At 39.0% G+C, this 16,570-nt stretch overlaps 1 protein-coding gene across 2 annotated transcripts in view; it reads left to right on the top strand.

The window, feature by feature from the left end:
* LOC132708616 (protein sidekick-like) overlaps window positions 1-16,570 on the top strand; it is a 505,836-nt gene that overhangs the window by 427,927 nt on the left and 61,339 nt on the right. The window lies entirely within an intron of this gene.

The following is a 16,570-nucleotide window of genomic DNA, read 5'->3' as shown; positions in this document are numbered from 1 at the left end:
CGTTTTATCAATAGATTTAGTTAAATTTTGAAGGATCGTTTGAGTAGTTATTGTATATATGTAACGAAAACTGATTTTCTTGTAATATTTTAATATAGGTAAAATATCTTTCTCCATCGTCTGCATCTAACGTACAATAGAAATATTTATGAACTTTCTTATTATATTAAGTAATCCTGGTTATGTCTTTGAGGTATAGTATAATGTTTTATGTATTCTTCAATTATTTTAGTATGAACCAGTAGATGATGAGTCCGAGTTGTCAAAAGGTCTCGTGACAATAAGGTTAGATTACTTATTGCATTATTGATATTAACTACCGTTAGCTTTATTCTACTCACGCAGTTTTTTATTTTAGTAAGGTTTACATGGTAATAGATATGATGGTACCAATTAACAATATAGATTATTCTTTGATTAACCGGCAGTAGCGGGTTAGTTAGTTTTTCTATGCGATACTGTCCGTTGCTGGCCATTATTAACGAAGGCATGGCTAGCAGCAGAATGATGTTCATCTGCACATGCGTATTTTAATATCCTTTGGATGTCTCTGATTTTTAAATATTGCTTTAGTAAATTTTCGTTTTAGTTTATCAAATAAGTGCCAAGTAATTGATTGGTTTCTTCGGGAATTTCGGGATCATCTTCTCGTTCCTGTATCGGGAAGACAACGGAGAAGTTCCAACTGCAGTGACACAAGCAATATGCCAATGCTGCTTGCGTACTACCCTTCGTTGTGGTCTGAAGAAAAATCCTGCCTACTGCGCCATTTTAATTTACTTTCCCGAGGACTTTACAATGAACCGTTTACACTTTACATTGGTACAGAGCTAAATGACTACAGACTACTCAAAGCCTTTTTATATTATTATTTATTAATGTCTGCATAATAAGATATCTTACATTACTAATAGCAGCGATAGATGACTAATAGCGATATATAATAGCCATATAATTCTCTGCACCATGATAAGACTTAAACCGTGATTGTCGTGATTCTGGTTGTTCCAGACTAATTCTGATCGCTGAGTTTTAATTGTCATATTTGGGGTCCGATATTTATAGATCAAATTTAACTGGAGATCAGCCCCGATTTAACTTTAATGGATTCCTGTAATAATATCGTGGAACTTCGGCAAAGTATTTCAGAGGCAATCAATCAGTTAAGAGACAATCCGGAAATGTCTCTTGTCATTTTTAGTGTTTTTGTTCTACTTTAATTTGTAAACAATTATTGTTGTTGCAGTAAGTCGCAGCAATCTTGTCAAAAAATCGGAATAAGGTATTTTATTAAACACATATATAATATACAGGGTGTTCCATAGGAGGTAAGCTTATATGTCAGAAAGTTGATGGTGTTTTGTTTAATACGTCACTCGGAAAAAAACTTAGCTACTAACTCTACATTTTGTTTTTTTGTTTACCTTAATATCTCTAAAAACAAAATAGTTACAGCCAATTAAAAAGTTATCAAAACAAATTGAACGCACGGTGCATACGTACAGCTCGCGTAAGATACACCCAACGCCAAAGCTTTTTAAAGCAAAATATATTAAATATGTAAATTAATAAGCAGCAACTAAGGAAAAAAATGCAATTCGTTTCCATATGATTAACAATTATTTCTATCGAAGTACGAGGGCACCGCCAAAAATTCCTGACCTGAATATGAAAGAAACAAGGCAGAGTAACAATTTTTTATTATTTTTCAATATAATATTCCTTAACTTCAATGCACTTATTACATCTCATTATTAACAACTCAATCCCTTTAAAAAATATTCTTTTGGTTTGTCTGCAAAATGAGCTAAAACAGCCTCTTTTAACTCAACTTTGTCGTTAAACCTCCGTCCACGTAAGTCCTTTTTCAAATATCCAAACAAATAATAGTCGCTGAGAGTCATATCTGGACTATAGGGAGGATGATCTATCTGTTGGAACCCAGACTCTAAAATGGCAGCTTGCGCAACATCAGCAGTATGGACAGATTCCTTATCGTGCAAAAGACCCACACTTCTGGTCAGTTTTCCTCGACGTTTTACACGTATGCAGTTGCAATTTATGTAATAATGTTGCGTAATATTTACCACAGTGGTATTAGTTTCTTTAAAATCTATTAAAAGAATTCCTTCACAATCCCAAAAGATCGCGGCCATCACCTTTTTTGTTGACTGGAAGACCCTTCACCCTTACGACGCCACTCCATTGATTCTCTTTTCGATAGAGGGTCATAATAGAGAAGCATAGTTTCATCTCCCGTCACAATAGTTTCTATCGCAGTTTTCGGTTCCGACCCACAGAGTTCCAAAAAAGACCGCGCACACTCGACATGGTGTTGTTTTTGAATAGCCGAAAGGTTTTTAGGAACCCATCTTGCACTAACCTTATGCATGCCTAAATGATCATGCAGGATTCGACGAATCAGGAAGCTTAGTAATTTCTGAAATTTCCTTGACCTTTAAACGTCGATCACTCAATACCACCTCTTCCACAATCGCAACAATATCTTCCGTTATGACCTCCACTGGTCGACCAGTTCTTGAATCATATTCAAGGGATTCCTGCCCCATTCGAAAACGTTTTGCCCATTCTTTTACTACAGAATACGAAGGAGAACTTTGGCCGTAGTAGATGTATAGTGCCGATATAAGCAACAGAAACCGTACATAACCTCAATTTCCTAACCCCCCCGCAGCGGGGGCCCCCCGCGCGTGGCGTCCTAGTGTCCCCCCTGTCTCCCAGAGTGCGCTCCGCCCCCCACCCAGCTTGTGTAGCGTCCTGTTTTGCCCCGGTTCCGCCCGTCGCTGCTAGATGTCGCGCGCTTGTGTAGCGTCCTGTTTTGCCCCGGTTCCGCCCGTCGCTGCTAGATGTCGCGCGCTCCGACCGTCGTAGGCCCCCCCGGTAGAGGGCGGTGACGGTGCGGCACGGCGACGGTGTCGCGCGGTGACGCGGGTGATCGGGTCGTCGGTAAACAAGTCGAGTGACTTATACAGAGTGTCTCAATAATCACGGTTTAATAAAAGAAAAACTATAGATACAATAGTAAATATTTATTAGCTCATATGTAGACAACGTAATGCTTCGTACAAGCGGTGTTTCTGGTCCATGAGATTTTCTACTTCATCGCGGTCGAGGATAATTTCGTCGCCATGATCCCGTTTCAGTATCAACTCACAGCTCTCTTCTTCGTTCGAATAGGTCACCTCGATACTGCTCCCGATGTAGACTGTTATGTCGTTCCAGAACATGATTTCTCCCACCTCGTCCTCCAGAAAGAACAAAAAATCCCAAAAATCCTGGACTTGAAAATCTATGTGCTTGTTCTTGAAGATGAAACGGACACCTGAATTCTTTATTTCGAAAATCGTGTTTTCATCGATAGTGACCACTTTGTTACACATTGTGACAAACAGACTGACTTCGGTATCAAATTCAAATGTACTTATATATCAACAACCCCCCACTATCGGTGTAATTAAGAGAGATATTTACATTTAGTCAATTTGAATAAGCATTTTGCCAAAAGAAGCAAACAAGCGCACGTAGTTACATATAGCGGGATTAAAATAGTTTTTCGATCTGCCGAGATGTTGTATTCGTTACCGCAAATGTCGTTAACGCCGCCGCTGGTGTTATTGGAATTCTTGATAGCGATCGTTTGCCATTCGCCGTGGTCTTCGTAGCTCCGGTTCGCGAAAACGAAACGTACCTTGTAATTTAAATACGGCTTATCTGCGGTAGTGTTATTCGACAATGTCTCGCTAAAAGTTTGTAGCTTGTCGATTCCGTTGACCTGAGCGAGTTGCATACGCGTCCACGTATCGGGCCAAATGCACCGATTATTATGATTTTTGAAACAAACGAACGCTTCAATCACATCCTTAGGTTTATGTATATAGAAAACGTTTTGTACCACAGCCGACAACAAAACAAAGTGAGCACTTAACAAAACCATGTTTCTAGCCCGAATGAATCTATCCTAGATCTCGGTAACTGCTTTTATAACACTCAAACAATAATGACATTTATTCTGGGGAGGTGCCGGGCCGTCGATATGCATTTTGCTGTCCGGTCTGTTATAGTGAACAAAGCAGGGCAAATGAGTTTGCAATTCAAAATTGTTGCGATGTCGTACTGGTAACTTATGCCACATATTTAACAAATCGTGCGGTCTCACATGCTCCAAGAAATGTTGCACAGGAATCAATTCAAGTTGATCGGTATCCAAGCTTCTAAAATCGTCGAAGAAAACTAACTTCTTATTCATTGTTGTGAAAGATCGATAACTTTCTTAACAAATCCCTAATTTGTTTAAAGACACTCTCTGTGGGACAATTAATTGCGACAAGACTCAAGTCTATTTCACCGACTCTCGTTAATTTATTCAAAAATTCGTTGTATTCGTAATACGTTTTCTCTTTGAAAAAATACAAATGTCCGTTGGTGTATCGAAACGCGCCCGACAAATCGTCGGGCAGACCCGGAAACAGTTCCGTAGTAAAACCGTGTTCACTCGCACTCAAAGAACACTCGTCTATTTCTGCATAGTAGCGTTTACCGTAAAATATATACGTTCGACCGCCATACGTATTAAAAATAGCGTTCACTGTTTTACCCGCAGGCACACCCAGTCGCTGGACGCTTTGTCGGTCGCCCACTACCGTGAAACTCGGGAAGTGAAGTAAATAAAACGAATCACCGGTGACTACCAAAAGTTGTCCGTTGGGTCTCTGGTAGATATGCGAAATAGGAGCGTAAATAGGGACATAATCTGATATCATTTTAGGTTCCATGTAGACTTTATCACCTAATCTTATTATCCAAACCCATTTGTCGTAAAATAGATACATATGATGGTTAGACGTAACCAAAAATATGGATGGATTTACGTGACACAAATCTGGTACTTTTGTTTCGTTTTTCCCTATCGGAGGTTTCGTAGTTGTGGTAGTAGTGGTAGTTGATGTTGTTGTGGTCGGAGTTGTTACGCGGGCGGTGGTTGTGGTTTTTTTACCATATAAACGTTGAAGACCTGCAACATCGTCGTATGACAATGTCTTAGAATTTAAGCTATACCAAGGGTACATAATGGCATTGCGATCGTTACTGTGCGCCAAACCCAACGTATGTCCAATTTCGTGGAACAACACAGTAAACAAGCTCGTTTTTCCTCCGGGCGCAGGCACTTCTAAACCGTAGTACCAATCTTCGGATTTATCCAAATGAACTTCCACGCACTCTTGTTGTTGATTTGGAAAAAATGCATGTCCTAATATGTTACCCCTTCCGTCAAAAGCAAAAGGACAGGATTCGTTCCCTTTACATCTTATGCTTTGTCTGTGGGTAGTATATTTGTCAGACATCAAAATCATTATATCCGGCTCTGAGTAATTTAAGAAAAAATTTAAATTTGATTCATCACTCCATATTTTAAAAACCTCGGTTGCCAGCACTTTTAACTCTTGATAGTGACTGGGCGGTACTTGAATATACCAATTTAAATCCGTTTTCTGCCATCGCGAAACAGTCGTGAAGGCATTTTCTATTACACCACATCGGGGTTTATTTATTAGTTCGACGGTTTCGTTATTAAGAGTACCATCCACCGGTAAATTATAGAAATCCTGAAAATCCATTAGGGCACGTTGCAAACTCGACGCATTGATCTGCGTTAAAGATTCGTTGTCGTTAGGTGAAAGGAATCCGAATTTTTGTAAATATTCAATCACACCTTCCTCGGGCAGCGCGGCGACTATCGTCGACACGTCCGAACAGGTAGTAAAGACAGCGTAGCATAGCAACAAGACTCTCATCTCGTTCAAGGTCAGTAAAATACTAAAATGTATTCGGTTCCTAGCTAATCTTTTATAGGTAAAATAACAAAGAGAAGTGATGAACCAAACGCTTTTAGTCGCTATTTTGCGTGAGATGACGCAGAATATTACTCGAGAAATGGAACGAAAAAAGAATTATACTTCAATAGATTACAGTTTCGCAGTTTGTATTCATATCATAGCATTAGCGTGCTTTATTTTTACGTGTAAATGTATTATTAATTTTTTTGGATTGAAATAAAAAGTCTTATTTAAATAAAGAAAGTTTTATTTCATACAGGGATCCTTGAATACAACCAATTATATAAAAGGGCAGAATTTCTCAACGCGCACATGCGCAGTCTTCCTCCGGAGTGAAACATGCAATGGGCGTGATCCGGTTGAAATTTCGGCGGATTCAACCAATTATCATCATCGAATTTCTCCACGTTAATGACTCTGCATGCGACATCCTCCTGATCCATTTTCGACATTAAAAATTCCATTTTTGATCTTCCTCTCACGTATATCAAGTCAGCATTTTCTATCAGTAGTCCGATCAACGTATCAATGTCGGAATATTGAACAAAACCAGAACTGTATTTGAGACCGTGATGATATTGTTCGAGCCAGCGTACCGTTCTTTTTTCTGCACCGGTCAACGTGCAATATTCACGCGGCGGTTTCAAAACGTAATGACTAATTTGACATCCATTGTAGACAGCCATTTCTTTAACGACAAATCCATCTTCTAACTGGAAGCCTTGAATATCTACCGCAACGATGCGCATTTTTAATATGACTGGTTAAGATTAGGTTCCTCCGGCGGTATTTATGTTAGATTTCGAACAATCTCGCTGAGCGGTAGTTGTTCCACGATACAATCGTGAATGATGATGCAATAGGCACGTGTATTCGCGGGAAATCCCTTTTTTGCTTCGATGTCTAACTTTACGTCGACAGTGCTGGATTTTACACTGTCGTTTCTTCGAGAACAGTCAATGACGAAAATCGCGCAGTTTTTGAAAGCCATATAGTCAAGCAACGCAGTTTTTTCCTCACATCCCTTATAACTGGGGTAGAAATCCGTGTAATTGTGATGCGCTTCCACGAAGTCATTCTTTTCAAAATCTAATCGTAAACGTTCGTGAGGGTAATATTCTCCGTTTAGTGTTAATCTTATATCCGTTACGTCGACGTGATCGAAAAGCGTCGCATTTTTCGCTTCGTTGTCTTTGCGATTTGTTTGAAAAGCGACTATTACGTATCGGGGGCTTTCGATAGCCGCGCACGTCTTGACAGACCAAATTTCTTTGGTAGAGCCCGCGGTTAGGGCAGGATATTCATGAAGTTCCCATCGTCTATAGGGTATCAATATGGGTTGATCTAATCTAATCGATTTCAGCAGAGCCAATTTGATTTCGTCGTTTGGAAATATGTGCTTGACCCTAAGATCGACACTATCAATTTTTAATTCCGCCGTTGTTTTAATTGCACTGGCCGCAACACCGCCCATTGGTTTAATTATCATACAATTTTTGTCATGTCTGGCTCTTACCAATCTTATGGTTTGTTTTCCACAAGTTATCATATTATAATCATTAAATATGTTTAAAAAGTGTCGTAACGGGATTCGCATGCTAAAATGTCCATTTTCTGTATCGTGAATCGCATTTTCAGGGAAATTCCAGCCGGAAATATCTAGATGCGATGAGTCATCTTTCGAGTAACATAGATAACCTCTAATCGTACTAACTATACCCGGATCACGCACGCTATCCACTTCTTTCCCATTCAGCTCGTACGATATAGTTTCAAAAAAAAATGCTCCTGCATTGTTTACAAATTGCACTTGGTCGGTTCCCGTGAGACGTTTCAGCGATCCCTTAATGCAAATAGCAGCGTCGTACATAAGCAGCCAGGCATCTCCTTGATTGATCGTGATCTCAATGGTGTCGTTGTTCAAAAAAGATTTCACAAAGGGATGATAGGTGCGGGTCTCCACGCGCTGGATAGATTCATCAAATTTTGGCTTTCTGTGTATGTCGAATATTTGATTCGATAACATCGTAGCCCAGTGATCGGAGAAATTGTTTGTTGCTCAATGTAAGACGACCTTTACGGATACGCCTCGGTTTTGTTACTAACCCTACCGTTTGGATGTTCGCTTTTTTATATTCACCAGCGTCTCCGATTGAGTTGAAAATCAACATTACGTTAATTTTTTAAGTTCCAATCTAATGATGATTTCTTCACCTCGGAAATTAACCAACTCAAAGTTTTGATCCAGAACCTGTAGGGTAATGTTGTAGATTTGTCGTTTGTTTACTGGCAAGTACGTTAGATATTTAGGAGTTTCGTCGATGGCGTACCCCGGATCGACGGACAAGGCAAACTCGTAAATTGTGTGCGAAGGTCTGTCGTTGTAGAACGCTCCAGACGTTATGTTACTATCTACATGTATCGTTCGCACTTTTATTATATCCACGGGTAAATCTGAGGAATGCATAATATTGGGCTCCAAAATTTTCTGTGAAAACCCCAATAATTTTCCGATACTGTCCGAGTGTTGTTTAAAGTTTACCCCGTATACGGGGCTGTAGATTTCACACTTTATCGTATTATTGTTGGGTTTGATTGATATCTCCTCTATTAACTTTGGGATCGTATTCTTCTCTTCCTTATTTTTTGGCAGATGTTCGTTAATGTAGGTTTCAATGTCGCTAATTTCATAGGACCCGGTCGGAATTTCAATTACGTTTTCTTTATTGTTACCATCGAAGTAGTAAAATTTATTCGAACCCTTATCTATGTTGGGAATGTTGTTGTAAGAGTGGAATCCAATCAGCGCTAAACCGTACTCTACATCTTCATCCAACTGCAGCGGATTGACAAAGTCGATGGATAATGTCGACGTGTTCCCTTTTAACGTAAATATGATCGACATGTTGACTGCTTATAGGTCCGCGATTTCAGTCCTTTTTATAGAGAAATTGCAAACACAAATGACCGCAATTGTATTGCGTAAACTTTTGATATCTATCGTGATTATAGTAGATATTGGCGCTGTTGCCGAAATATTTAACAAGTTCTGCGGGTGGTTTAAGGTTACCGAAACTGTCAAAATACTCAACATCGTTTCCCTTCCTCTTTTTGTATGCTACCCAGTGGGTTCCTCTATTTCGACGAACATCCAAATTTACGATTCCGCATTCTTGCGATCTGATTCGACGGGGTAAACTATCTCGCATAAAAACACCCCTGAAGTGAGGAATTTTTAATTTGCGCGCCAGAGATATTAAATCGACGTCGTATAGAGCCCTTCTGGGTAGCTTTATTGGGAGTTTTTTTGTTTCTTCAGATAAAGACCGAATCCGCCGCGCGGACTCTTTTTCAAGAATAGACCCGATCCCTTTTTTCCAATCTCTTCCATAGCTCGGTTATGGCGGTTGTCCTCTTCGAGTTTCTTTCGTGCGTTTTTCGCATCGATGACAGTTTTAGCGATAGCAGCGGCTCCGCCCGAGAGCGAACCTAAAGCCCCTAGCGCTCCTAATAACGGTAAAAGTGGTAAAATACCGCCCGATTTTGATTCGAACGGTATAATTCTAGGTACCCTAATTTTTTTACGTCCTCCCGCTTTTCTTACAGCGGCTCTGCCAGCTCGAAGCGCTTCCAGTGCCGATCTTCTAAGCATTTTAGGGTTATCGATATGAAACAATTGTTTCTTCTTTAATGCATTGCGAACCTTTTTCACGACACCCTGTCGAAACGAAACAGAGGGACGCCGTTGTTGACCCATACCGAGCTTACGTTTAGTTTTCATAGTCGCGGTGACAAAGAATGCGGCAGCTTTTTCACCAAACTTTGCGTCTTTAGATTTTACTCGCTGCCACGCACGCGTTTCCAATTCTTTATCCGCTTTATGACGTTCGTCTAACGATTTGTTTTGCGAATAGGCAATGTCGTGTACCTTACACGCAGCGTCCAAAGGATTCACCCCGCTATCGCCTCGGTTCAAGCGTTTTTCCAATTTTGTACCGGGACCGCAAAACTGGTAACCCGGAATGTGTACTTCAAAAGGTAACTTGTTAATAAGCGTGTTAACGAGACCACTTCCGGACGCGAAGCATAACATACTAATTAAAGGAAATTGCTTGTGTCGTATATATATATACGAGGTGTCTCGAATAAACATTGTAGTCATGCGGGTGGTGCAGCAGAAACTCAAGCTCCCCATCGATAATTTAGATTTGGTTTGCGGAGATGGTTTCTTTAACAAAAGCAAACACGGTCAACTGCTACCCAATTCATTTAGGGCGGTGTTTTGCGGACCTAGCGGTTGCGGCAAAACCAACACCATGTTAGCGCTACTCTTTAACCCCAACGGGGCAAGTTTCGAAAATGTTTACGTCTACTCAAAGTCGTTGTATCAACCAAAATATCAACTGTTATCTCGCGTATTGAGCAATGTCAAAGGAGTTGGATATTATCCCTACAGTGAAAGAGACTCGATAATCGACCCCAGCGACGCGAAAGAGAATTCTCTGTTTATTTTCGACGACGTGGCGTGCGACAAGCAAGATAAAATTCGCGAGTATTTTTCGATGTGCCGACACAAGGCCATCGACGCTATTTATCTCTGTCAGACATACTCCAAGGTACCCAAGCAATTGATACGTGACAATTGCAATATTGTCGCGTTGTTTAAACAGGATGACATGAATTTACGTCACGTTTATGATGAACATGTCTCACCCGACGTTTCATACGACACGTTTAAACAAATTTGTTCCGAGTGCTGGAAAGAAAAGTACGGCTGTTTGATAATTGTCAAAGATTTCGACGTAAAAAACGGACGCTACCGCAAGGGTTTCGATAAATATATAAAAGTCGATATTTAATTGTCGATAGAAACAGTCATGAAGGCGACGTCCGCCGACATCGCCGACGCGGCGCTAAAAAAAAAAGTAAACGAGTTGTCTAGATCTATTCGAAAGAAGTATTTAACATTAAAATTGGGTAAGAGCGAAGAGGATGCGTCAATTCGGAAGCTTTTCAAACCCGTCAGCGAGCCGCTAGAACGTATAGCAAAAATAAAGCTATCACCGTCACCGGCAGAAATAAAAACTGAACGTCGAGGTGTCAAGCGGGAACACAAAAAGGAACCGAACGAAGAAACAAAAAATAAGGTTAACGTATCATTTTTGCCTATGGAAGAAATTCAGGAAACGCCGGATCCCAATAAGAGCGTTGAGATGCAAAATATCGATGAGGAGGAAGATGATGTGTTTGACACATCGAGCGTGGCCAACGCATCCCTTCAATCATACCTGGAACAATATCCAGAAATTTCCCATTCATATATTCAAAATTTATGGGTAAAATCGCCCGACACCGATATTGTTTACGGACCCGTTTACGACAAAATATCATCCAAATGGTTTCTCGGCAATAAATCGCTGGATTTTCATCAAGGATCTGGCGATATTATTGTAGACGGCGAGAGATATTCCGGTACCCGCGGCTTGTATAATTTGGTGTTTTTGAAAGATCCCATAGCATACACAAAAGACGATTTGGCACAATATAAAAAAATAATGGAGGCTACCCAGGTGCACAGGGACGCGATCGGACGTCTGAAAGGCGCATCGACTGTACCAAAATATACCAAGGTCATCCGACCCTTAATAAAATCTCAGTCGCGTTCGTACTCGTACAGCGGTCAAGGTTATAATATGCGTTATAATGACGCTCCTACTGAATATGTATACTGGGACGACGTCAATGAACTCGTAGAGCGTCTGAAATTACTAATCGCGTCGAAACACGCAGGCAACACGTCTCATGATAACGAAATAGTTTCAATCGTTGAAGAGCTAAAAGAATCAGGTTTTATACGTTAGTTTAACGATGAGTCTGGACAAGTTTGGACGTTCTAGCGCGCTGCGACGACCCTTCACTAATACTGTGATTAGAAGCGCCCTCGACTATATGCCAGACGGAAACGTCAATATGAACAATTTAAAAATTTGCAATGTCCAAACGCCTAGCGATGACGGTGACGTGGCTAACAAAAAATATGTGGATGAGACAAGTAATTTATTAAAAATTGCATTGAGAAAGATTATTGGACAGAAACTCGAAGCGTACACGAAAAGATTACAAATTGAAGACAAAACTAAATTCTCGCGTCTTGAAGAACAACTGAAAATGAGTAGCACTACACTCGAAAATGAAATTATGCAGTTTCGCGAAGTTTTCCACCAAAAGCTAAGCGAAATGAGCGCAAAGAAAGATTTGGAAAAGCACATGACAAAAGTCGCCGTTTTGTCACAGCAATTTCATGATATTGTAACCAAAATGGAGCGACTTACGAACGAAAATGAGAATATAATGAAGGTATTGAAACAAAGGGTTTTAAATCCTCCATCGCAACCGAACACACATTATGAATAAAGAGAAGGTACAACTGGTTCGAGAACTGCACAAGCCGGCACGCAGAAATTATGCTCGCCGCCGGACTATAATACGAGGGATGGATGACCTGTGGCAAGCGGATCTGGCCCAATTAGATCGCTACAGCAAACAAAACAGAAATTTTAAATTCGTGCTGGTTGTGATAGACTGTTTCTCAAAATATGTATGGTGTCGCCCGTTGAAAACCAAAACCGGGGTCGAAGTCGCCAAGGCGTTTTCCAAAATTCTCAAGGACGGACGGCACCCTCAAAACTTGCAAACGGATCTCGGTAAAGAATTTTACAACGACACGTTTCTGAAACTTGTGGATAAGCATAAAATTAACCACTATAGTACGTATAGCATAAAAAAGGCCTCAATTGTCGAACGGGTGATACGTACCCTCAAAGAGAAATTGTTTCGACATTTTTCTTTACGCGGGACGTACAAATGGATCGATGTGCTCGCCTCTATCGTTGATGAATACAATAACACAAAACATAGAACGACGGGTACGAAACCCATCGATGTGAGTAAGAGCAACGAAAAGAGAATTTTGAAAACCGCGTATAGTAGCATAAAAATATTCGGTCCTCGTAAACTTAAAGTCGGCGACATCGTTAGAATCAGCAAAGTCAAGCACGTTTTCAACAAAGGTTATACACCGAATTGGACCACGGAATTGTTTAAAATTGTTAAAGTACGGGTTACTAACCCCGTAACGTATTTGCTTCAAGATATGCAGGGTAAACCCATAATGGGCGGATTTTATGAAGAAGAATTGCAGAAGACAGTTAACCCGGACTTATATCTCGTCGAAAAGGTGTTGCGCAGACGAGGCAATATGGTTCTCGTGCGCTGGTTGGGATTGGATAAGTCGCACGATTCGTGGGTAGACAACGTAGACGTTTTGAAATAAATTTAGTCTCGATTTAGAAGTTCTGACATAAATACGTGTATATGATGGCTCAAGAGAAAATTGTGACATCCAACGAATTGTATAATTTATTGGAAAATTTCGAGTTGCAATTTCCTTCATCAGAAGTGCTCCCGTCCAGCTTCGTTCCTGTAGAGCAACAAACCAAAAAATCTGCGACCAAACGAAAACAAAGTGCGTCGGTCGTATCCCGCAAGAAGAAGAAGAAAACTACCACAAGTGAAGCGTTTGCAGCTCCAACGTCATCCGCTGATTGGCTCGAAGTGTTCACGGACGGTAGAGAAAAAAGTGTCATTTGTGAGGCATTCAATTTAAAAAGAAACTTGGCGTCTCAGTTGTCGGGATTAGAGTGCAATATCAACGAAATTGAAACACAAATTGCGCTTTTTAATACAGACTTGCAAGTGGCGCGGATGCAAGCTCAAGAGTGCAAAAGAAAACTAGAACAATTTAATAATTTAGCATTTAACGAAATTGTAAAATAGTAATAATGTATATAATAAATAAATTATACAATTACAAACTTCTGTGTAATTATTATGCGGTGTTGTGGTGGTGGTAAAAAAGAAAATAGCGTCTAAATATATACATGTTTATTCTTGTTGCAATACAATGGAATACAATCAATACATAAAAGTCTTATCTACAGTTACATATGTTATAATAAAACCACAGTATTAATAGTTCAATGGACTATCAGAAAAGCGTAACTTTTTTCCATATTTCCTCTCATCGTGAAGCATTAAATTACATTCATCTTCAGTTTCTACGTTTTTAGAACAAAACTTCTTCAAAGCAGCTTTGACACCAAAATTGTTTATCGTGATATACATCATTCAAATTATTTATATCCAGCTGTAAATGATAGTGATCCAATAAAAGTCTAAAATTTTTCTTTTTAAATTTTTTAACTACTTGAAATATAAAGTGACAAGATTTACAAACTAAAATTTCCGAATATTTTATCCTGTAATAACTGACCCATAAACAGTAAGCGGATTCTCCGTCAAAATCAATGGTTGGAGTTGCCAAAATGCTATTTCTGTAAGACGATCCAAATCTCTTATTCAACAGAATGAATTCTAAATTTAATAAAGAATTGCCATCAGACTGGAGCGCTAATTGTTTAAGGTACTTCCATCTATATTTCGAATAATATTTAAATATTAGTATCGTTAGTTTCCAAGGCAAAGGTGACTCAAGCAAAAAATCAGCACTACACCTAATATTTTCGCAAATTGTTATAATACAAAGGCTTTCTAATGTAAGTTGTTTGACCATAATCTGTAACAAAAATATATTAAAAAATAATTACGGCACTTTATAATGTCCCCACGGAAGCGTTTCATATGAATTCGGCAAAAGATAACGTTTATCGTCTAAAGGACTCAAGGCAACTTTTGTTTGTTCGATGCTAAATACATTGTGAGTGTATGAACGAATGGTTCGTTGAGTGGCGTACTTTTCCCTAAAATTTGTTAAGCATTCTACGTAGTCATCAAATGAAATTTTATTTTTTACAATATTGTACTGAATACCCTTTGACTTTTTAACTACCGAACCCGTTAAAATTTTGAAAGTATACATTTTCGACCTTAACCCCGCATAATGACTAATGATGGTGCCATTAGTCTCATCCTTCATCAACCCCAAAACCTTTTTGTTGATTTGCGGTATATTATAGGGATTGTCATTAGGATAATCAGACGTGTCAAATTTTGTTAAATCGGCCTTAATAACGCTTTCATATGCGTCATAACATTTGATATTATAAATGAAACTGTCCGTATCCATGTATTGAATTTTACATTTTTCGGGACCCAAATTTGGAAGCATGTAATTATAATGAAACTCGTACATGGTCGTTTTCGACAAATCCAATATGGACATTCCAATATAAAGTGGCTTATTAAAGCAAAGTTCCGATTTTTTTAATTCTATAAGCAACAAATTGTTATCAAGTATGGTTCTACTGTGAAATCTAGGACTAGAAATTAAATTTTTCGCACCGTAGCGACCATCCCACGCTTTAACAAATTTAACAATACGATGCTTGCGAATGTTTTCCATTGTTTTACCGTAAGCGGCATTATTAAACAATTTGTATAAATTTATACCAAATTTTGTCTTTGCTTGGGTTCTTAATTTATTATTATGATCGATATAACATTTCAACCAACGAGATTGGTTAAAATTTTAATATTTTGTGAATTTTCTTTAGTACGAGACCGTTTTTGAGAGCCTGTTTTAAATTGCGATAGTGTATGACGTATTTTTCTTTATTATACAAAGTAGTCATTAGTTTTGGTAACTTTGAATTGGGGGGCACTCGATGTTCGGCACAAAATGGAAAATCTCTATGTGTGTCATGTAATTTCTGCGGGTATTCCAGGTCTACCTCTAGGATATATCCTTGGGAAGATTCATCTGGAATGTTCATGACATTAAATGAATCAATCTCTTGATGAGACATCCAGTCGAATCCTCCGTAAGGAAGAGGCTCGCACATGGCCTTGCCATAGAGGTTATTGACGTCAAAGTACATGATATAGGAATCATCCCTGGATGAATCGTAGTTGGGCATATATTTATTGTTGGCCTCCGCATATCTACCAACACACACCGAAATTCCACCTCGTATAGCCCGCTCGATAAACATAATTTGGTCAATGTCGCGCAAAAGTTCTAAACGACATTTTGTGAATCTAAGCATGCAATCCCATGTATACCCGGGCATACTGAAATACCACGCCGGATCCAAAACGTGTGTTGCCATACAAGTTTTTCGAAAATTTTCGAATATATCTGCCAGAAGAATAACGTCGGTTTTTAAATACAAATCTGAATACTCGCCTAAATTTTTTATTTCAAACGACTGCCAAACACTTTGTGCGTGGGAATATTTTTCTTCACTAATATTGCTTTCACTTAATTTATTATAGAATTCTTCAATCGGGGGTAAAGTTGTTTCATTTAATTTGTCTATATGGTCGATGTAATCGTAACAAAAAATACCTTTTTGCGACAGTAAATTTAATTTTGATTCGTCGAGATCGGAAAATTCTTTTCTTAAAATATATAGTTCATTTTTATCCATACTGGAAACTAAATTATCCAGAGATGCTCCCAAAAATCTAAACGAATCTATAAATCTAAATTTTATGTTATAATCAGGTTCGAAATATGTAAAAGAGATGTATTTTTCCTTATTAACCGGAACTATGGATACATAGCTTTTTTTTGCTAAAACCGGAAGCAGGAAGTGGCTATCGTATCCAGAAAGGTTCTGGAATACTACGGGCACTACAAATATTTTTTTAAAATTTAAATTACAAGCCTGATGGGCAAAACCTCTAAATTTACC

This window comes from Cylas formicarius, unplaced genomic scaffold (assembly GCF_029955315.1).
Source record: "Cylas formicarius isolate icCylForm1 unplaced genomic scaffold, icCylForm1.1 PGA_scaffold_12__32_contigs__length_19106922, whole genome shotgun sequence".
Classification (NCBI taxonomy): Eukaryota; Metazoa; Arthropoda; class Insecta; order Coleoptera; family Brentidae; genus Cylas; species Cylas formicarius.
This window is presented reverse-complemented; position numbering and strand designations above follow the sequence as displayed.